Consider the following 21,692-nt stretch of genomic DNA (forward strand, 5'->3'; position numbering starts at 1 on the left):
ATATATATATATATATATATATATATATATATATATATATATATATATATATATATATATCTAAATTCATAACTTCACATTATGAATGCTTATATATTTTTCGGATTCACCGTGTGAATCTGCACAGATTCACACTGTCAATTTGACGAAAAAAAAGTAAATTTTTTTTTATCTAATATGATTTCATTGAAAAAAAGATAAAAGTTATAATTTTTGTATTTTTAATTTTATTTTTGATAAAAAAAGAAGTTTTAAAAATTGAAAAAAAAAAGATTTGTTCATTAGTTCCATGATTAATAATGGTTCTCTATTGAAGAGGCAAATATTCTCCCTATATTCTACTTTTGTCTCTTTTAACAAATATATATATATATATATATATATATATATATATATATATATATATATATATATATATATATTTGTTAAAAGAGACAAAAGTAGAATATAGGGGGAATATTTGCCTCATTTTACTCAAAATTTGCTTAAAAAACAAGGTAACTTTTAAGGCAATAAAGGGAAGCACAATGGCTGATTATATCTTGGTACATAGGTTAGGAGAGATCTAAATCCATGTAACACGGTGTAGACTTAACTTTTTAATATAAAATGGACCAAATTATATGATGGTTTAGTTGAGAATTATATCTTGATAATGAATATTTTGTTTTAATTGTTTAATTGTATTTTTATGATGTTGTAGATGTTGTCCATTAAACTAATATTGTTTGAAATCGAGCTAAATTTTATGTTAAAGGATTATTTTTCCCAGTTTTGTTTTTTTATTTTGTTTCATACTTTTGTTGTTTTTATACATGCAAGGCACATTCAATGAATCTATTTTAGATGGCACTTACTATAATTATCTGTTACAAAGGGTCGGTGTTATCTTGAAATGCATTTATTTGGGATAGATGGAGTACACACGCCGACACGGCATCACTGTTGGCGTTGAGCGTAGGCGGTGCTGCCAAATGGGAGGGCGGAGGGTTATGTGAACCGTTGAATCTCTCTCTCTCTCTCTCTCTCTCTCTCGCGTTTTCCAACGGTTAAAAATTCATTTTTTTTATTATAAATACAACTCCGCAAAAGGTTCCGAATGAGAAAACATTTGTTCATGCGTATTGTTGGTGACCTGTAAATGAATTATCCATATTTTCAAAGAGCATGGCATGCAAGGTTACAGAGAAGTTTCGGTGGGTGATAAAATGCACTTCAACAATACGTCAACTAACGTAACGGGAACACGCCACACATGTTATATGAGTATTTGAATATGTTAGAAAGAACATAATGTTAAAGTTAATGTTAAAGTCTTCAAAACTTCTTGGTAGGATCGTATTTGATGTATTGTATTGAGTTTGTAATGTGAAATGCATAGCGTAGTGATTGTATTGTTTTGTTATTAATGCAAAATGTCTGATTGTATTCATATTGATATACTTGGGTTTGCAGTTGTAAGTTTGTTTTGTGACAACTGTTTGTAGCCTAGGTGTCCTGACCTTATTGGTTAGTTCTCAATCGCCTTCTTTTTATGCCATACATAAGGAGTGTGTGTTGATAGTAGTTGGTAAGTTTTGAAGGAGTCTTACAACAATTTTTAATTGCATTCCTTTGCTCACTAATAAAAATTAAGATTTTATCTACGTTTGTGTTTTCATTTTTATTTCGTCTTGACTATGATTTCTTTCTTATTAAATCGAACGATCCAACAAGTGGTATCTGAGCGGGAATATTTTTGAGCTCGTCATCAAATCTAAACACTCGATCTTGTTTCATAGAGTGTTCATCACGTTAACTACGTTTTCCCAAAATTTCTTATATTTTTTTTCTGCAATCTACAATTTCTTTGCATTTTTATCTAAGATCCTTTGTTCAGAATACGTGTATCACCCGTGTTCCCAAATATTTTCATTTTTGGCTTGGTGTATTAATTTTCTTGCAAATTTGGTCCCTATGCATGACGTACTTGGTGTGTACGCAGTGCCTACATCTTTAATGAGGGACACGGATTCCATGCAGTATGCCATGCATACTTGAGGAGTACACAGGGCGTACTTGAGATGAACCCAAAACCCAAATTTTTATGGTTGGACCCCTATTTAAACACCTTAAGACCCTTGAGGCCTCTTCATCCCAGCCTCCACTCTCCCTCTTTGTATCATTTCGAAACCCTAACATTCTAGAGCTTGTTTTGGACCTTTAAAGTATTCTTCGAGCATTGTGGAAGAAGGAGAAGCACACCATTGAGAATTTTTAGGCTTGGAGCTTGTAGATCCATAATTTCCTTTACCTTTACAAGCTTCTGGATATATAAAGCTCTCACCTTTTATGATTCCTTTGTATAGATCTAGGTTAGTTTGGAGATTTGCATGATTTTGGTCTGATAGTTTTGGTTCTTGTGAGTAAAAGCTACTCCAGAGCTTAGGATTAGCATTTTTTGGTGTTTCTGAGGTTTTTATGTCATAACAATTGTATGTTAAGGTTTATATACCTCACATGCATGAATTGTTGGTCATTTTTTGAATTTATGGACCTAGGGTTGATTTTGGGCTCTATTAAGCCATGCAAAAGCTTAAAGCTGTCAATTTTATCAGTGAAGACCTTCCCAAGATTTGGATATGTGAATAGGACATTTGGACTTTAGGTATTAAGAACTTAAAACTGATTTTGGACAACAGAGGGTTACACATGGCATAACCTCTGTGTACACATGGCTTAACGGGTTGGCACCATATGCCTTTTCTGTGGATACCGAGTACGTAGGGCGTAATGCAGGAGTACGCATATTGTACTCCCATAAGTCCATTTAAGCCTTTTTTGGGCCTTGGGCCATGCTTAGTTGGGTCTAGTTTGGAAAGGGTAGAATTACCATTTACCCCTAGCAAGAGAGATTATGTTTTGGACCTTGGTTATGGGTTATTACTCTAACTAGTAATTAGGATTGGTTTGGGTGTGTTCAGTATGAAGAGCCTTTTTAGCAGTAGTGCCTGTGAGAGTGAGATATCTTCAGTTTGATGTGAGTCTCTTCACTACACTTGTGGGCACAGACACCAATTCCGGCCCACTAGATTATGTTGTAGGAAGATAGTTGTCTTTGTGACACTTAGTGACATGATTGTATGTGCTTTTCGTCTTTGTGAATATTGCTAATATGAATGTATGCTTAGATGTAGGGGGTGAAATAGACCCGTACCGGTTGAAAGATATCGAGGGAGTTGGAAGGGAATCAGAGATTCGGAAGGGACTCAGGAAGTCAGAAGGGACTTAGGGAGTTAGAAGGACTCAGAGAGTCGGAAGGACTCGGAGAATCAGAAGGGACTCAGGGGTGAAATAGACTCGTTATATCTTTAGGCTGATATGTATGTATGGTATGTGGTATTTTGGAGAACTCAGTAAGCTTTGTGCTTACAGTTTATGTTTAAAATGCTTTTTTAGCTACTTCTGTTTTGAAGGGGAAGGGTCCGACATGATGACTAAACATCTACTTGTGTTTTGCATTTATTATTTTTTATTGTACTCAGATAACTATTTTCCACATTGATATACTCTGGTGGTTTTTAAATGAATGGTTTATGGTTTTGGTTGATTTAAAACAAAAATTTTTACTTATTATATTTGGAAAGTTTCATTACGTTTCTTTGATTATTTTTCAAATTCGTGCTCATTGTATTGATTCTTAATCTATTTTTCTAGAATTCATGTCTAAAATCGAATCATCAAGTGGAATCAGATCTAACATTCGCATTATGATTCTCTTCCCTAAGGACTATGAAGTGTAGGCAATGAATTTTGAAGATTACATCGTAGGAATTCAAGCTCATGGTCCTTACAGGTGGGAATCGATTATGAATAGTCCACATTCATGTTCCAAGTTGAAGACATTTGTGTTCAATCAAAGCGATTACTCGAAAATTGTTGCTAAACATGATGTCACTCAATATGAAAAGGATATGCTTCGAAGTGATCTTCATGCTAAAAGAGCCTTACGTTTTGCTCTTAATCCAAAAACTTTCAGGTTGGTTAGTTCTCTCAACACTGCAAAACAGATTTGGGATCGATCAAAGGAACTCTATTACGGAGATGAAGATCAAACTCATTCTATTCAGACAAATTTGCTATCAGAATTTGTCTCTTTCAAGGAAAAGGACGGTGAAACTTTTGATCAAACTATGATAGGTTCAATCATCTCCTTAGAAAAATGCTAAAACACGGGTTGGAAATGACTGTGATTGAACAGAAGGTTAATTTTATGAATGTATTGCATTCGTAATGGAAGTCAATTGTGTCTACTATCAAAGCTCATGAACAATTCAAGATTTACAAGTTAATTAAGGTGGTTGGAATCATGTGTACTCATGAATAAGAAGTGATGGAAGATGTAAAAATTGTTCCAAAAGCTGGACTCCTTGCCTTGGTTGTGAAGGGTGATGCTGTTAAGGAGAAGAAGTCAAAAATTGTTGATTCACATTCTGATGAAACTGATGATGAATTTACTAGTGAAGAGAAAGCTTTGATGGTGAGCAATTCCAACAAGTTCTTTAAGAAATACTTCACAAAGTTTAGAGGCAACAACTCATCAAGATGAGATAGCAATATAAGTGGGTATAGAGGATATTAATTCCTATATGGAGTAAAACAAAAGTGAAGACTCGAAAAGATACTAAAAGGAGGAAGAGAAGAAGGAGAAGAAATTATTGGGTGATTCCGGACTTGACCGCAACTACTATAATGGCAAAAATCACTTTGCAAAATAATGCATGCTAGGAAAACAAAATGAAAAGAAAGAGAAGAAATAGGAATAAGCTTATTACGTCGAAAAGATTGAAGAACTCTGATTATCAAAAGCTTAGGAAAAGGCATTAATAGTGGAAGAAGAGGATAACGATGATGTTGGTGTTGAAGTTTGGTCAGCTGATTTGGAAGATGAGGTGGTTCTCAAACCAACTTATGGAAAATGTTTTATTGCTAACTCTGTTGATTCAGGTGAGAAAGAAAGGAAGTTTCTAATGGTGAAGAATGAGGATTCTGAGGTACAAAGAATTGTTTTTGATAATGGTGAAAACTCAGATGGTGCAAACTCGGTTGGATTGTGTTTCTCTGCCAAAAGTGCAGGAGAGCACATGGAGTCGTGCAACAAGGTCGCTGAGAAGGTACATTAGATTATAAACCACTAGATATTTAAAATTTTCATTACAATGATGAACTAATTGAATTGCAAGAAAACATTTTTGAATTAGGAGGAAGTCTAAGATACAATGGCCTAAAAGTTTCTGATCTTAATGATAATCTTAGTAGGTGCAAGTTTAAATCCGAGGAAAGAAGACTTAGGATTGAAAAAATGGAATTTGAGTTGAGAAAATTTAAGGATGATGTATGTGTACTTAATTCAGACAATAAATTACTAATAAAACAAAGAAACATTTTCTATAGCATCGCAAAATGATTATATCATCACATTACTCAATTGTATCTCAACTGTGAAAACATAACTGAACTTCATAGGAAAATGCTTCCTTTCCTAGAATTCAATGAAGAAGAAATAGATGCAGAATGTTATGACTTTGAATCTTTGATTTCTTCTAACGATTCTTTAAGTGAAGCCTATAGAGTTGGATTAGAAAAGGTTGAAGAATTTTTACTATAAAAATATATAGAGGAAATGATGAAAACTGTTTTGGCTGAAGAAAATAAAAAGCAAATTAGAATAAATTCAAATGAGAAATATAATTTGTTGTGTAAAAAGCTAAAATACCAGGAATATTAGGATGGTTTGATTGTTTCGAATTCAGATGAGAGTGTGATGAGTGAAATTTTTATTGAGGATGAAGTTGATTGTTCTTCATTTTCAAAATCGACTGATGAAACGAAAAAAAAACTTAATCTTTGAGGATTCAATTGAATTTGAACAACTTGTTCAAAATGGGTGTTTTGAGAATCTGAAAGAAAAGGTAGTTGTGTTCCCAAAGGTCCAAAGTACTCCAAATCAAGTATTTGTTACGAAAATACTTGAAAAATCGGACACAAATGACTTGACATATATAGTTAAGACTAATAATGAAATTCCAAGTGAAAGTCATTTTTGGTCCAAACCTATAGACAATCAGGATGAAACCATTGGACTATCTGATCAAACATCATGGTGTGTGAAAAGTATATATATATATATATATATATATATATATATATATATATATATATATATATATATATATATATATATATATATATATATATATATGAACCATTCAATGATATCTCTGTTGAACAAATCGTTGTGAACATATCTACAATCAAAATGTGGAATCCATTTCAGAAAAAGAAAGTGAAACCAAAGATGTGAAAGGAAAATCAAAAATAGTTGATGAGAATGTTAAGAAGGTTTATTCTCATGAAGAAAGAAAAGCAAAGAATAAAGAAAGAAAAGATTGTTTCAAAAGAATAGATACTAAAATCATGCTAATACTTGTTATTGTTCTTCATCTCAAGTGAAAAATCAAAAGTTTAACAAATCATCAAGGGTTCTTAATATGAATAATTTTTCAATACCTATCACTAATACGAAAACAAGTTTTTGTCCAAATTCATTCTATTCAAAAGGAAATAAATATGTTGGTACTTCATTAAAAACAAATTTGAAGAAAAGTGATTCAAAAAAGAAAGTTATTTTGAAATCTGATTTGGAACTCAAAAATATTGTCTCAAATCAAAAGAAAGAAGAAATGGATTTTATTAAGAGCTTAGCGGCTTGTCTTGTCACATGACTGGGAGGGAGTGATTACTAAGATAATTTCAAAGTTTGAAGGATGGAGGAAGAGTGAAGTTTGGAAACAATGTGACTGGAGAAATCAAAGGATATGGAACAAATGGAGAATTCATAATTAGAAAGGTTGCTTATGTAGAATGTTTGCAACATAATCTCATTAGTGTATCTCAACTTGTTTTAGGTATTGGATTGAAAGTCTCATTTAATGAAAATGGTTCGGAAATCATACACAAAGAAACTGAAAAAGTGATTTAGAAGTCAAAGAGGAAAGGTGAAATGTACTCTTTTAACATGAAGCCAATTAAAGGAAAACCATGTATATGTTTTTTTGCGAAAGAATCATATAATGATAGTTGGTTATGATACAAAATGCTCTGACATCTCAACTTCAAAGATATTAACAAACTTATAACATGAGATTTGGTGCAAAGACTTCCGATTCTTAAATTTTTAAAAGATCATTTATGTTCAGCATGCGAACAAGGAAATCAAAGTCTCAAGAATCATTCATCAATCATGAATACCAAGATTTTTGAACCACTTGCGTTACTTCATATTGACTTATGTGTTCCATCTTCAATTGAGAGCATTAGTGGTAATAAGGATATACTTGTTATTGTTGATGATTTTTCTCATTTCATGTGGGTTTTGTTTCTTAAACAGAAATCGAAACTACAAAAAAGATGATTGATTTTATGAAGAAGATTGAATTGCAACTACGAAAGCCAGTTCGGAATATTCACAGTGATAATGGAAAAAAATAATACATTTGCAGAGGTTTTGACAAACAAAGGCATTAGTCATAATTTTTCATATCCTTATACACCACAAAAAAATGGTGTTGTCGAAAGGCAAAACTGATCATTATGCGAACCTGCTAGGACTATGCTTTCATTTGCAAATCTTCCACTTTACTTATGGGAAAATGTGATTGCCACAACTTGTTTTACTTAGAATAGGACTTACATTAAGAAGTGATTCTTGATTACTTCTTATGAAAAATTGACTAATCGCAAACCTAACATGAAATTTTTTCCATGTTTTTGGTTCTAGGTGTTTTCTATATAACTCAAAGGAGTACATAAATATATTTGATGTGAAAGAAGATGAATCCTTTTTCTTGGGATACTCTCTTAATTCCAAAGCCTATCGTGTTTTGAAAAAGAAAACAAGAAAAACTGAAGAAAGTTACTATGTGAATTTTGAAGATAAGACTTCAATTCTTATCAGAAATTTGTAACTCAATTTGAAGAAATTTTTTCCTTCATCTTGTCCCAGTTTAGTTCCAATTACTTTTTTTGATGAAGATTTCTCATATTTGTTTTATGAATTTGATAAGGCAACTACTTCTGAAGAAAAGGCAACTGCTAATCATGGAGATGAGTTATTAAAACTTGTAGATAATGCTCTTAAAAATATTAAAGTGCATGTTGAGGGGGGAGAAATCAGTATTTTCAAATGATTTTGATGTTTTGATCGTGGGGGGAGCATTCCATTTCATTAATTCAATGCGGTCATTTGATTGTAGGGGAGCATGACGGAAATAATCCAAATGTAACTCCAAATGATAGTCCAATTGTGCAAGAAGGAAATACAACAAATTATAGTACTTGGTTCCATGGGGAGAATTGTAATGATGATATTGTCTAGGAGGAATCTGACATTCGTAATGATGAAAAAGTTGATGACAATTTAGAAATGGAAGATGTTAATTCAGAAATCATTCCTGAATATGATCTCAATTTTCATCCATTAACAAAATCGAAAAAAGACCATCGAAAATCCTATGTGATTAGAGAAACTTCTGCATGTATTCTTACTCGTGCTCAACAAAAGGAGCAGAAAGAATTACTCAATGTGAATCAAGAATTTTGCATGTTCAATTCATTCATATAAAAAATAGAACCAAAGATAGTGAAAGCAGACCTTGATCATTCTGATTTAGTGGAAGCAATGTAAGCAGAGTTGAATGGATTTGAAAGAAATAAGGTTTGGAGATTAATTCCAATACCTCCATATGTTTTTGTGGTCAGCTTAAAGTGGGTTTTTCATAATAAACTTGACAGAGAATGAAATTTTTTTTTGCAACAAAGCACGTCTCATTGTGAAAGGATATTGTCAAGAAGAAGACATTGACTATGAAGAGACATTCGCACCGGTAGCCAGATTAGAATCTGTTTGCATTTTTCTTACATATGAAGCTCACAAAAACATTGAAGTATTTCAAATAGATGTGAAGTGTGCATTTCTAAAGAAATCGTTTATTTTAAACAACCACCAGGTTTTATCAATCAAAAGTATCTTGATCATTGTTATATACTTAACAAAGTAGTGTATGGTTTGAAACAAGCTCCAACTCTAACTTGTTTTCTTAAACAATCTAAGTTTAAACAAGGTTATGTTGACCCTACTTTCTTTTGCAAGAAGGAAGGTGAACATTTGATGATTGTACATATTTGTGTTGATGATATCATTTTCGAATCAACAAATCCATAACTTATCGTTGATTTCCAAAAATAGATGGAAACTAAATTTGAGATGAGCTTGATGGGTCCAATTAACTTCTTTCTTGGATTAAATATAAGACATTGAACAGAGGGATTTTCATAAACCAATAGGCTTTTACAAAAGTATTGCTTACCAAGTTTGGCATGAATGGTTATTCCAAGGTCAAGATTATGATGGCGTTTAGAATGAAACTCACTCCATCTCTCCACAAGCCCACAACTGATCTTACTTTATATCGTCAAATGATTGGATCTTTACTATACTTAACTTCATGTAGACCTGATATTATGTTTGTTGTCTGTTATTGCTCTAGATTCAAGAAATTCCAAGGGAACCACACCTGACATGTAACACCCCGATTTCCTGGAGGCGAAACGTGAGAGTTTAAGTGCACAATACAGGGCCTACTCGACGAGTTGGTTGGCCCCAACTCATCGTGTAGGAGTTGAGCTGGCCGCGCGAGTTATGAAGCCTACTCGTCGAATCGAAGGGCTGGACTCGACGAGTTGAGTCTCTGTTGAGAAAACCCTAATTTTAGGGCTTGTGTCCTATTTAAAGGGCCTTAAGCCCGCATTTCCGCCACCCTTGTCACTTTAGAGCTCTGTAATAAACCCTAGAACAATTCCACTCGTTGTGATAGAGAGAGAGAGAGATACTAAATTGAGTGTTCTTGTGCATCTTTGGAAGGAGATTTGGAGAGCTTTGCAGATTAGATCGAGGAGGGGTTGTGGATCCAGTGTTCTTTAGTGATTAGCTTCTGTGTGGAGGTAAAAAGCTACTATCTTGATCATTTCCTTGTGAGATCTTAGTTTAGGAGTTTTTAGGGTTTTCTCCTATCCATCTTGTGTTATTGAGTCACTTGAGCATATCATGAGGTTGAAACCTCATATCTGGACTGTAGGAGGTCTGGTGAGCCTAAAGATCCGAGCTTTATTGAGCTAGAGGCAAGATTTTGTGCATCCAACCCAAAATGGAACTTTTTTTGGCATTTTGAGCCCTATATGTCATGCATGATCGTAAAGCTTGCAACTTTACGTGATGATTCAGCCTTAGGAGGCTAGATCTAGAGTAAGCGACCTTATTTCTATACAAAATTGTCTGAAGGAGGAATTGGACTGAAGGGACTTGACGAGTTGGTGAGCTGACTCGACGAGTCGGTTAGGGTTTATCTTGATCGTTTGGACACGTTACAGACTCTGCGAGTTGATGAGACAACTCGACGAGTTGAGAGGGTTTTACCGTCTTTGGATTCAGAGTGGACTCGACGAGTTGATGAGACAACTCGACGAGTAGGTAGGGTTTTCCTGGTCTTATGGACGCTGCATGGACTCGACTAGTTGACTAGCAACTCGACGAGTAAACTCGGGTTTTCGCGATTTACTAAGTTCTGAGGGACTCAACGAGTTCATGAGCTGTACTCGGCGAGTTGAGTCAACATGGACTGTTGACTTGAGTGTTTACCTCTGTTGACTTTTAGAGTTGGGTCAGCTTTGACTGTTGACTTCCGTTGACTTTAGGGTTCCGGTCAACTGCGGATTTTGGAGGTCATGGAGGGATGGGGATGAGACCAGCAACTCGAGTGTGGGATACATTGCTTTACTCTGCGAGGTGAGTCTTCTCACTATACTTACTGAGAGACTGTAGGGTCTTATCTGAGTTGTCGACCGGAGGGTCCTATGTTCTTGTATTGAGTTATGTGTTATTATGCATCTTGTCTTTGTGATATATGCTATATTTTTCTGTGCCTTACTGAGTTAGGACCGGAGGGTCCAAACCGAGGTGTGAGACCGGAGGGTCTTCACTGAGATACAGGACTGGAGGGTCCGACCCGAGCTATGAGACTGGAGGGTCTTCACTGAGACACATGACCGGAGGGTCCATAGCCATGAGAAGCTAATGAGATGTGTGTGGTATATTTGGGAACTCACTAAGCTTCGTGCTCACAGTGTTGTGTGGTATGTATTTTAGGTACTTCTCAGGATCGCAGGAAGGCGCCGGCTTGATTGTACACACCTGTTGGAGTTTATGTTTTTGAGGATTATGGGATATCATCAACAGTTTTTGACTTGTGTTTTGACAACTTATATATTTGTTGTTTTTGAGAAATGAGATATTGGGTTTTATGTGAATTTAAAAATGAAAAATTAGGTTGAAAATTTATGTTGTTTCAAGTTGGTATCAGAGCCTTGGTTTGAGGGATTTGGATGTACCTTCGGGTATATCTAAACTCAAACTGAGGTTTTGAGAAAAATTTTCAAAGAGAAATGATATTTCTAAAACGAGTAAGAGTTTTTAAGAGAAACATGAGATGGAGCATTGTGTACAATCTGCCAGAGCCCAAACGATGATTTCCCAAAATTCCATTACTTGTTTTATTTATGAGATATTTATGAGATATTAGCACTGCATGCTAGAGGATATGCTAGGTATTTCAGGAATTTAGAGCTAGAGTTGCTTGATTCGTGATGCCTTAGCCTAGGGGATGCTACTGAATGATATTATTTGCTATTTGCTCTATGTATGTGCTGAGTAGGAGTACCTAACATGAATCTTTTAGAGAGAGCTTTGAGTAGTGGAGTGATCTAGGAGAGATACCTAGATGTGCATTTAAGGAATCTACTGAGAGAGTAGTTACATACCTACGAGAGGTAGGATTGCCTGAGTTTGGTAATGCCTTTTGAGTTGTAGATAGAGCAAGTGGAGTTGTATGCTAGAGTGACCCCATGTGTTGTTGGGGGTTATTCGATGCCCGAATGCTGCTTGCTTTGTGCTTTGTAGGACTCTTGAAATGATGGGAGTCAGCTACTAAGCGAATATGACGATATTCAGGAGGTAGATGGTTGGCATCATGAGGAGTTCTTCAACAAATGATGGAAGAGAAGTGTGAGAACCTAGGAGAGCCTAGGAAGTAGTTTTAGTCCGATGAGTACACTATTTAGAAATGAATATTCAATGTAGAGCGAACAAGTGTAATGAGATTGGAGATCGAGAAGGTTGAGCAGCTACTTAGCAAATCTGGGACGATCCGTGTGGAAAGTATGGGTAGATGTGGCAGGTATTATGGGCCCGTACTACTGAAAGCAGAGGACCCATACTCGAAACAGGGAGAATTCCAGAGGTTCTAAATAGCAGGTTGAGGGGAGATAACATGGTTTGGATGCTATGATTTGTAGCAGAGTGTGTTTCTGTCCTTACCAGTTATCCAACGATAGGTGTTCAGACTGAGAATGGATATGGAAAACTGTGGGGCCAAAGGGCCATGTCGGTTGAGCTTCGATAGAGTGTACTTTGCGACGGAAATTGAGTTTAGATCCCGAGGAGTTTGACTGGTGAGCTGCCAGTCGGAGTCGGAGGACTTGAGGAAAAGTAGAGATGATACGCTATGGAGGATTGCGGTTCCGGTTAAGATGTCACTTTCTGTGATGAGAATTACACTATTTCCATTTCCCGTGTGGAGTGAAGAAGATAACGAGCTTCCGGTTTCAGAGTTTGGAGGTAAACCCTGTGGGCTAGCATATAGTTGAGATATTTTCACTAGAGTATGTGTGGTATGTCTGCTGCGAGGTATTCTTATATCCTGAGAGATTCATCAGAAGGGACTGAGATGGATGGGGACAAGGATATGCCTTAGATGAGTATAGTAAGGCATATTTTGCAGCAGTTCCAGGTAATCAAGAGGAGTATATCGGGGTGGCGGCCCTTGTTGTTTACGTTGTATATTTACTGTGAGAGTGAGGTCTCTTGCTTCTATGATAATTCACACGAGGGCATGGTGACTGAGAAATCAGAGATGAGGTGTGGGTGTGATAGTTAATTACTCTCAGGTTGAGAGTCGTAACTAATTCGGGACGGCCGAGATGTTCGGTGATGGGTCGGTATGAGATTTTGGGTGACTAGAGGCAGTCACATTTGGAGGAATTCGAAGTTTTCCTCTGAGATACGGGATACTTGGAGTTATTAGGAAGTCATCGAGTGTTGCGTGGTACGTCCCAAGGGGCGGGGATGGTATAACTGGTGAGCCAGTTCGTAGTGAGGTCTGTGCGAGATGCCAAGTGGCGATGGTTCGAACCCTAAGTGGGGGAGAACTAGGTATCTATGTGGAGAGGATTATTAATCTGTTGAAGTTGCAGCTCCGAGGATTGATTTATAGGGATTTGCATTCCTGACATATGAGATTTAGGGTTTGAGATAATTAAGTCAAGGTGCACAGTGAGATGATGCATCATGTATGTGCTCAGTGATTAACGAGTATTTTCACGGCAGGAAATCATTGATCGGGAACCTTCAGCGATCAGTGTTCCATCTGGGTTCGCCGATATTCGGGTTTCGAGACGATTGGATCGTTGAGGAAGAGTTTCTATTGTTAAGAGATTTGTTAGTTCGAGGTGTGGATTGATATCCACACATTAGGAGGGGCAGTAGTTGAATTGCCAATCAACTTCAGAGTCGGTACGATTAGTTTTTGCATGAACTCGATCAGTAGAGAATTAAGCCTTGGATTGTCAGCAACGAGTTCTCAGTCGTTGACGATTCCTCCGTACTTCAAACTGTGAGCTGGAAGTACTTCAAGGTTACGAGTTTTGAAAATGGGAGATCAGTGGTCGTGGCGAGACAGCATGAGATTCTGTGATGGTGTATCGGGGTATCCGAGTATGATGCCCTAAATCATTGCATTATTGTGAGATCTGGGTTATCAGATGGCAAGAGGAACGTCAAGCGACTATATTTCCGAATATGAGATCAGCAGTAATTATCGCCATACGGGGATTGTCCAAGGGTGTAACTGGGCTGAGGAAAGTGCCTTGTCCACGAGAATTTCATGAAGAGTAGTGGTGCATAATCTGAGTAGGTGTGTGCACCTATCTAGGTTGGGGCGCAGAGTATGAGTCGGTGAAATCAGTGTAGTAACGACTTAAGGATGAGATTGTGGGACTGATAAGAGAGCGAATTGATCCGGGTGGGAGTAATCACTTAGGACAGTCGGGGTAAACCTTGGGGTGAGCCCATGGCAAGCGAGAGGGAGAATTGTAAGACTACGGGGAACCATAGCATCCATGAGTCAGTAAGAGAGAGTATTGTAAGAATACCGGGAGCCGTAGTATCCATGAGTCAGTAAGAGAGGGTATTGTAACACTACGGGGAGCCGTAGCATTCACTAGTCTGCAAGGAGTCTCGTGATACCACGTGGAGCCGTGGTATTCACTAGTCAGCGGGAGAATGTCGTGGGACTACGGGGAGCCGTAGTATTCACTAGTCAGCGAGAGAGTGTCGTGAGACTGTGGGGAGCCGTAGTATTCACTAGTCAGCGAGAGAGTGTCGTGAGACTGCGGGGAGCCGTAATATTCACTAGTCAGCAAGAGAGTGTGGTGAGACTGCGGGGAGCCATAGTACTCACTAGTCAGCGAGAGAGTATCGTGGGACTGCGGGGAACCATAGTATACACTAGTCGGTAAGAGAGTGTTGTGGGACTGCAGGGAGCAGTAGCATTCACTAGGCAACATGTGACACAAAGATGTTCTTAGGCTTGAGTAGCCTTGTTAGTTGAGACTTGAGGATCTGGTGGTCGAATCAGGTAAGAGACTGGGGCCTCAGCGAGGGTCGGGAACCGTTACACCCCGATTTAGGGAAGGGGTTGTCGCAAATCGGGAGGATCAAGGTGTAATGCATGCGTAGATTCGTGGAACATGGGTCATGAGTTGAGTACTAGGTTGGGACGAGTGATTCCAATTCTGTGTCGGACCAGTCCCTTGTGGATGAGTTTGGCTCTATCTGTGTGGAGGACGAGCAGATTGGGATTTCAAAGCTTTCAGATGGATTTCATTCTGAGTGGGATGTGTTTCCCATATGATTTTTTAGACTCGGGTGGGTCGGTTCGTTGGGTTAAGGAGGACCACGAGGCACATAAGACTGATAAGTGGTAGACGACAGAGGTCGGAGGTGGGGCGACATCAGATAGGTTGTAGTATTCGCTTGAGGAAAAGCGAACTCCCTAATTTTGTGTGCTATATGATGGGTTATGATAACGATTGTGAGACGGAAGGCTGTAAAGTCGTCTTATTGGGTGTGCGAGGGGTAACCTTGGATATTCGACTGTTGGGTCGGGAGCTGACCCGACACTCCGTATTGGAATGGACATTTGAGAGGAAGCTAGGGCTTATGAATGTAGATGTCAGAGGATGTTCCGACCGCGCAGGATCATCCTTCTAGTCTCCGAGGACAGAGTATTGAGGTTTATTTTTTTCCAGATGGGTCCTGATAAAAGTATCGATGGTGGATCCTTGGTGAGATGTGACCCCTCCATTCATTTGGAGTTACGATTTGGTTCGAATAGTATATCTGGCATGAGTGATCAGCAGACAATTATTAGGCAACGACTTGTTTTCATCAGTCGCAACAAGGTAATCAGAGTCGAAAATGTGTTATCAGCGTCTTGATGATTGATGTGTGTTGAATACACTAGTTTTAATCCTACTAACTTAAACACAAAGACAAACACACGAAAGGCAGTGTACCTATCGATTAGCAGTTTAGTTCAGGTAAGTAGGGTATCAAACACAGGGAACGGTAAACAATTAAAATTACTACTAATATTATCTAAATAAAACAAGTAATAAAAAGGGGTTTTCTCTAGTTTTGCAAGACTAGAAGCTTAAATACTTTACTAACACGCAAACTAAGCAACTAACAGCTAAGCAAATAAAGATCAACTAAATTCATTAATAGAGAAGACTCCTGTTTAGGTTTTGAATCATTTATTCCTATGGTTTATTTTATGACAAATGCAATGGATTAATTGGATTTGGCTACCGATTAATGTGATTAGGTTCACGTTCGCTATTACTAATCCTTAGAAAATATACCAATTCAAGAAGTGGCCAGTTGATTAAACTAATATATTTCCTAGTTTATTGATTCGAATTAAGTAAGACTTGTAATGAGCTAATCAAATATGCTAATTCAATTAACTCCCTTGGTGATGGTTCGTCACACAAGCTCACACATTAACGTACCTATTTTCTAGTTAACCCTAGTTTCACGTTCGCTATTCCTAGGCATATAACAATGTTTTCACATAAATCATACGAGATTAGCAATTAAGAGATGTTCATGCAACTTAATTTGTTGGTTAATTAACAGAAAATAGTTATTGTTAACACATAAGGATCTTTAACAAGCTTAACAAAACAAAATCACCAAATTGAATCAATCCAATCATAAAATCAAACCATATTTATAAAATCATCTATCCTAAACAGAAGTTATGAGTTTTTAGCTCATATCTACAGCAAATAACAAACTAAAAACATAATCTAATGATTGAAACATGGTTCATGCAAAAGATTAAGATAAAAGTAATGTGTTATTGCCTTTGATCTTCTTCCAAATTGATATCTAAGTTGAAATCTCGAAAACCACAGCTTCTAAGAACCCTTCTGGCCTCCAAAAATCGTCCAAAGCTTCCCCCATTTGTTAGGGTTCGAATGAGAAGCGTTTCTATATATATATATATATATATATATATATATATATATATATATATATATATATATATATATATATATATATATATATATATATATATTCTGAAAACAGGGGCTACTAGGCGAGTCCATCACTTAAAATCCCGTGTACGGCAAGTCAAAGTCAAGAATCGCGAAATTTCTGACCAACTCGTCGAGTTGATGTCCAACGCGTCGAGTCCGTTTGGAATCAGCATTTTCTCAAAACACGAAAGTCATCCGAAATTGTGTCTAGTTTTGAGAACATTTTGAATCTCGTCTATCGGAGTTACGGTTCATAAGATATAGCCAAAACACTGACGAGGGGTCAAGCTGTCCAGCAACATCCTTCTTTATTCAGTCTTCAATCTCCAAGCTTCCAATCACTCAATCCTCTTCCTTTTTCACCCGAGCATGTCTTTTATTGCTGAAATTGAAATATTAAGCTAATTAAGTACCTTTTGTCCATAAAATGATATAAAATCAACAATAATTAATAAGATAATGAATGATTTCTATGACTAAATAAGCCCATATCAATGATATTTTGCATGGGCAGTCTGACAGAGAGGCAGACCACTATGGTTTCCACGTTTGGGGGAGTCAGAACTGGTACCGCAATGATAGAGGGGTCCGTTGTTCTTTTGAGTGGGAGTTCATGTTGGTTTCGGAAATTTGGGGAGGGGAATCGGGGAATGGTGTCGGATTTTTAGGTGGTGCTTCTTGGGTTGTTGGGTTCGACCTATGAGTTGATAAAGAGCGATTTCGAGGGAAAAATCTAATTCAAGTGGGGGATATTTGTAACACATGTATTTCCTGGAGGCAAAACTTGAGAGTTTAAGTGCACAATACATGGCCTACTCGACCAGTTGGTTGGCCCCAACTCGTCGTGTAGGAGCTGAGCTGGCCGCGTGAGTTATGAAGCCTACTCGTCGAGTCGAAGGGCTGGACTCGACGAGTTGAGTCTGTGTGGAGAAAACACTAATTTTAGGGCTTGTGTCCTATTTAAAGGGCCTTAAGCCCTCATTTCCGCCACCCTTGTCACTTTAAAGAGATATTTTGAGGGCGAAATCTAATTCAAGTGGGGGAGAATCGTAACACCCCTATTTCCTGGAGGTGAAACTTGAGAGTTTAAGTGCACAATACTGGGCCTACTCGATGAGTTGGTTGGCCCCAAATCGTCGTGTAGGAGCTGAGTAGGCCGCACAAGTTATGAAGCCTACTCGTCGAGTCGAAGGGCTGGACTCGACGAGTTGAGTCTGTGTTGAGAAAACCCTAATTTTTGGGCTTGTGTCCTATTTAAAGGGCCTTAGGCCCTCATTTCCGCCACCCTTGTCACTTTAGAGCTTTGTAAGAAACCCTAGACCAATTCCACTTTTTGTGTGTGAGAGAGAGAGAGAGACTAAATTGAGTGTTCTTGTGCATCTTTGGAAGGAGATTTGGAGAGCTTTGCAGATTGGATCGAGGAGGGGCTGTAGATCCAGTGTTCTTCAGTGACTAGCTTCTGTGTGGAGGTAAAAAGCTACTATCTTGATCATTTCCTTGTGAGATCTTAGTTTAGGGAGTTTTTAGGGTTTTTTCTCCCATCCATCTTGTGTTATTGAGTCACTTGAGCATATCATGAGGTTGAAACCTCAGATCTGGACTGTAGGAGGTCTGGTGACCCCAAAGATCCGAGCTTTATTGAGCTAGAGGCAAGCTTTTGTGCATCCAACCCAAAATGGATATTGTTTTGGCATTTTGAGCCCTATATGCCATGCATGATCGTAAAGCTTGCAGTTTTACGTGATGATTCAGCCTTAGGAGGCTAGATCCAGAGTATGAGACCTTATTTCTGTCAAAAATTGTCAGAAAGAGAAATTGGACTGAAGGGACTCGACGAGATGGTGAGCCGACTCGACGAGTCGGTTAGGGTTTATCCCGATGGTTTGGACACGTTACAGACTCGGCGAGTTGATGAGATAACTCGACGAGTTGAGAGGGTTTACCGTCTTTGGATTTAGAGAGGAATCGACAAGTTGATGAGACAACTCGACGAGTAGGTAGGGTTTTCCTGGTCATATGGACGCTGCATGCACTCGACGAGTTGACTAGCAACTCGGCGAGTAAACTCGGGTTTTCGCGATTTACTAAGTTCTGAGGGACTCAATGAGTTCGTGAGCTATACTCGGCGAGTTTAGTCAACATGGACTGTTGAGTTGAGTGTTCACCTCTGTTGACTTTTAAAGTTGGGTCAGCTTTGACTGTTGACTTTCGTTGACTTTAGGGTTCCGGTCAAATGTGGATTTTAGAGGCCATGGAGGGACGGGGATGAGACCAGCAGCTCGAGTGTGGGACACATTGCTTTACTCTGCGAGGTGAGTCTTCTTACTATACTTACTGAGAGACCGGAGGGTCTTATCTGAGTTGTCGACCGGAGGGTCCTATGTGCTTGTATTGAGTTATGTGTTATTATGCATCTTGTCTTTATGATATATGCTATATTATTTTGTGCCTTAGTGAGTTAGGACCGGAGGGTCCAAACCGAGTTGTGAGACCGGAGGGTCTTCACTGAGATACAAGACTGGAGGGTCCGACCCGAGCTGTGAGACCGGAGGGTCTTCAGTGAAGCACATGACCGGAGGGTCCATAACAATGAGAGGCTAATGAGATGTGTGTGGTATATTTGGGGAACTCACAAGTTCTACATTACAAATCATTTGGCTTCAAAGCTAGTTAAGGGATTATGGTTTAAGCATGAAAAGGATTCCCTTATATTGCGACTTTGAAAGTGTTATTCGCATTTGTCACAATCTGGTTCAACATTCAAAGAAGAAGAATATCACATTAATATATCATTTTATCAAAGTCCCTAAGCATCTTTTAGTCACATACTTTAAGGGTTGGGAATGATGGAGGCAAAATCGATTCTAATTTCTATCGTAATTTAAGGATGCAAAAAGTTATTGGTCAATTGCTACTGAGTGCGATCAGTCGTAGTGAATCACAACATAATGATACTGCGAATGGTTACTATTCAATTGTGACTAACTGCGATTGGTCATATCGAGTCGTAACGGGTAAATATTCTTTGTTTGTAGTTATATTTTTTTACTGTTCAACTACAACTGGCCATGATTGATCGCAACAAGTCGTGGTCTGTTTTATTATTTTTTTTGTGTTTAAAAATTTTAAAAAATCCAAAAGTATTTTCTCTTGTATAAAAATTTTCAAATATTCAAAAATATTTTCTCTTTTATAAAAATTTTCAAAAATCCATTTTTTTGTATTTTTTTTCATTTAAATTTGCACACTTGTTATTCATGCATGTAACATCGTAGTTGAAGGGGATTCGATGCTTCTTGATATTGTTGATGGTTAAGTGTCCCTAGAGGCATGTTGCAACATGTTGTCTGAAGCCTCTTAGACTCTCTGGTTGTGAAGTCTTAATGAAATTTCTTGTTCTAAGAATTTCTTCCCAATAGGCTATATTACTAGAAATCATCGAGCTACCTTTTTCTACTCATTTCAGAGTTTAAAGATGACTGCTCAGATATTATTTCATAGCAGAGGTACTAAGATTCTCTCAACCAATATTGGAAACTGATGACGTCTTAGGTATATACAAACCTAAACATAGGGTTCCTTTTCTAAACCATAATGAATTGACGGATTATTCAACCATGATTTTCGATTAACCACAGACATTCCAAGTCAATACCTACTTGTAATTATGGTGTTTCAAAAAAACATTATGATCAGTTTCATTGACACCATGAGATTGTGAGAAAAACGTTTGTTCCATCTTCTTATCTACTATTCTTACACTTTGCACACACAATGATGCATATCCCAAGACATCTCTAGTCTTAAACAACTAGGATGTAGGTGTGCCAAAACTCTACGTTTATGATCTTGAAATCCTTTGTACATGATGATAGTGAGACCGACCAAACAATGCATTTTAAGGAATTGACGGTGAATAATTTATTATTCTACTTTTTAACTTATGAATTGGCGGAACTTCCCAATGTTTAGGATCTCACAATTCTTCATCTTGTGAAACCTTAATGAAATCAATTGATTCCAGATCATTTCTTCCAAATAGGTTCAGTTTTTTTTCTTATTGTGAGATTTTCGATTGAACATTCTTTTCCACCTTGTTACTTAAATATCAATCAAAACCTATGATTACATGAATTTGATTATGCTGATTTGTCAAGTGTTTTCTTTCGTATCACTACGCTTATTTTAAGTTTCAAATATGATTGGAAACAAAACCTACCCATTTGGCCTTGTGAAACGAAGCCTTTCGTAACTTCATAACAAGTTGACGATTGTAATTCAATGGGAAACCATACAAGCACTTCTTAGTCTCTCTTGAATGTGGAGGAAGATAATCTATGCTCGAGATCATATTGCTTTCATATCAAATAATTTTGATATCACTAGATTTCTAATTTTTTTTTATTATTTTGATTTTTTCTTATTATATTAAACACATGTGCACTAGAATCCTCGAGGTAATGAGTAAAACCAACTTATGCCAAGATTCTACCAAGTGTAGTTTATGATTCTTATGATTCTTCCCGTGATAAGATGAAACTCTTCTTAGCCTTGTTATATTTGGAAAATATGTAACACTGGTCGTAATTCCAATGGATACTATTTGAATTTATGTTAAATTGAAGGGTGGATTCAGTCGTTACGAAAGTGTTGCAAACTAAATTGGCATGTTTCTATATTTGTTGATGCGAAAACTACATTGCGATTAGTTATGATCGGTCTTAGTGAGTCACAACAAGGTCCTCATATGATGCGATAATGACTTCAATGATGATGAGTATGGTAGTCAAGATTGACGTGGGATTAGACATGTGTTCGTCTTAATCACTAATGGGTTCTTTTTCCGATCATATCTCTTTCATGGATCAATCTAC

This window comes from Lactuca virosa, chromosome 9, assembly GCF_052849685.1.
Source record: "Lactuca virosa cultivar CGN04683 chromosome 9, Lactuca_virosa_CGN04683_v6, whole genome shotgun sequence".
In the NCBI taxonomy this organism is placed as follows: domain Eukaryota; kingdom Viridiplantae; phylum Streptophyta; class Magnoliopsida; order Asterales; family Asteraceae; genus Lactuca; species Lactuca virosa.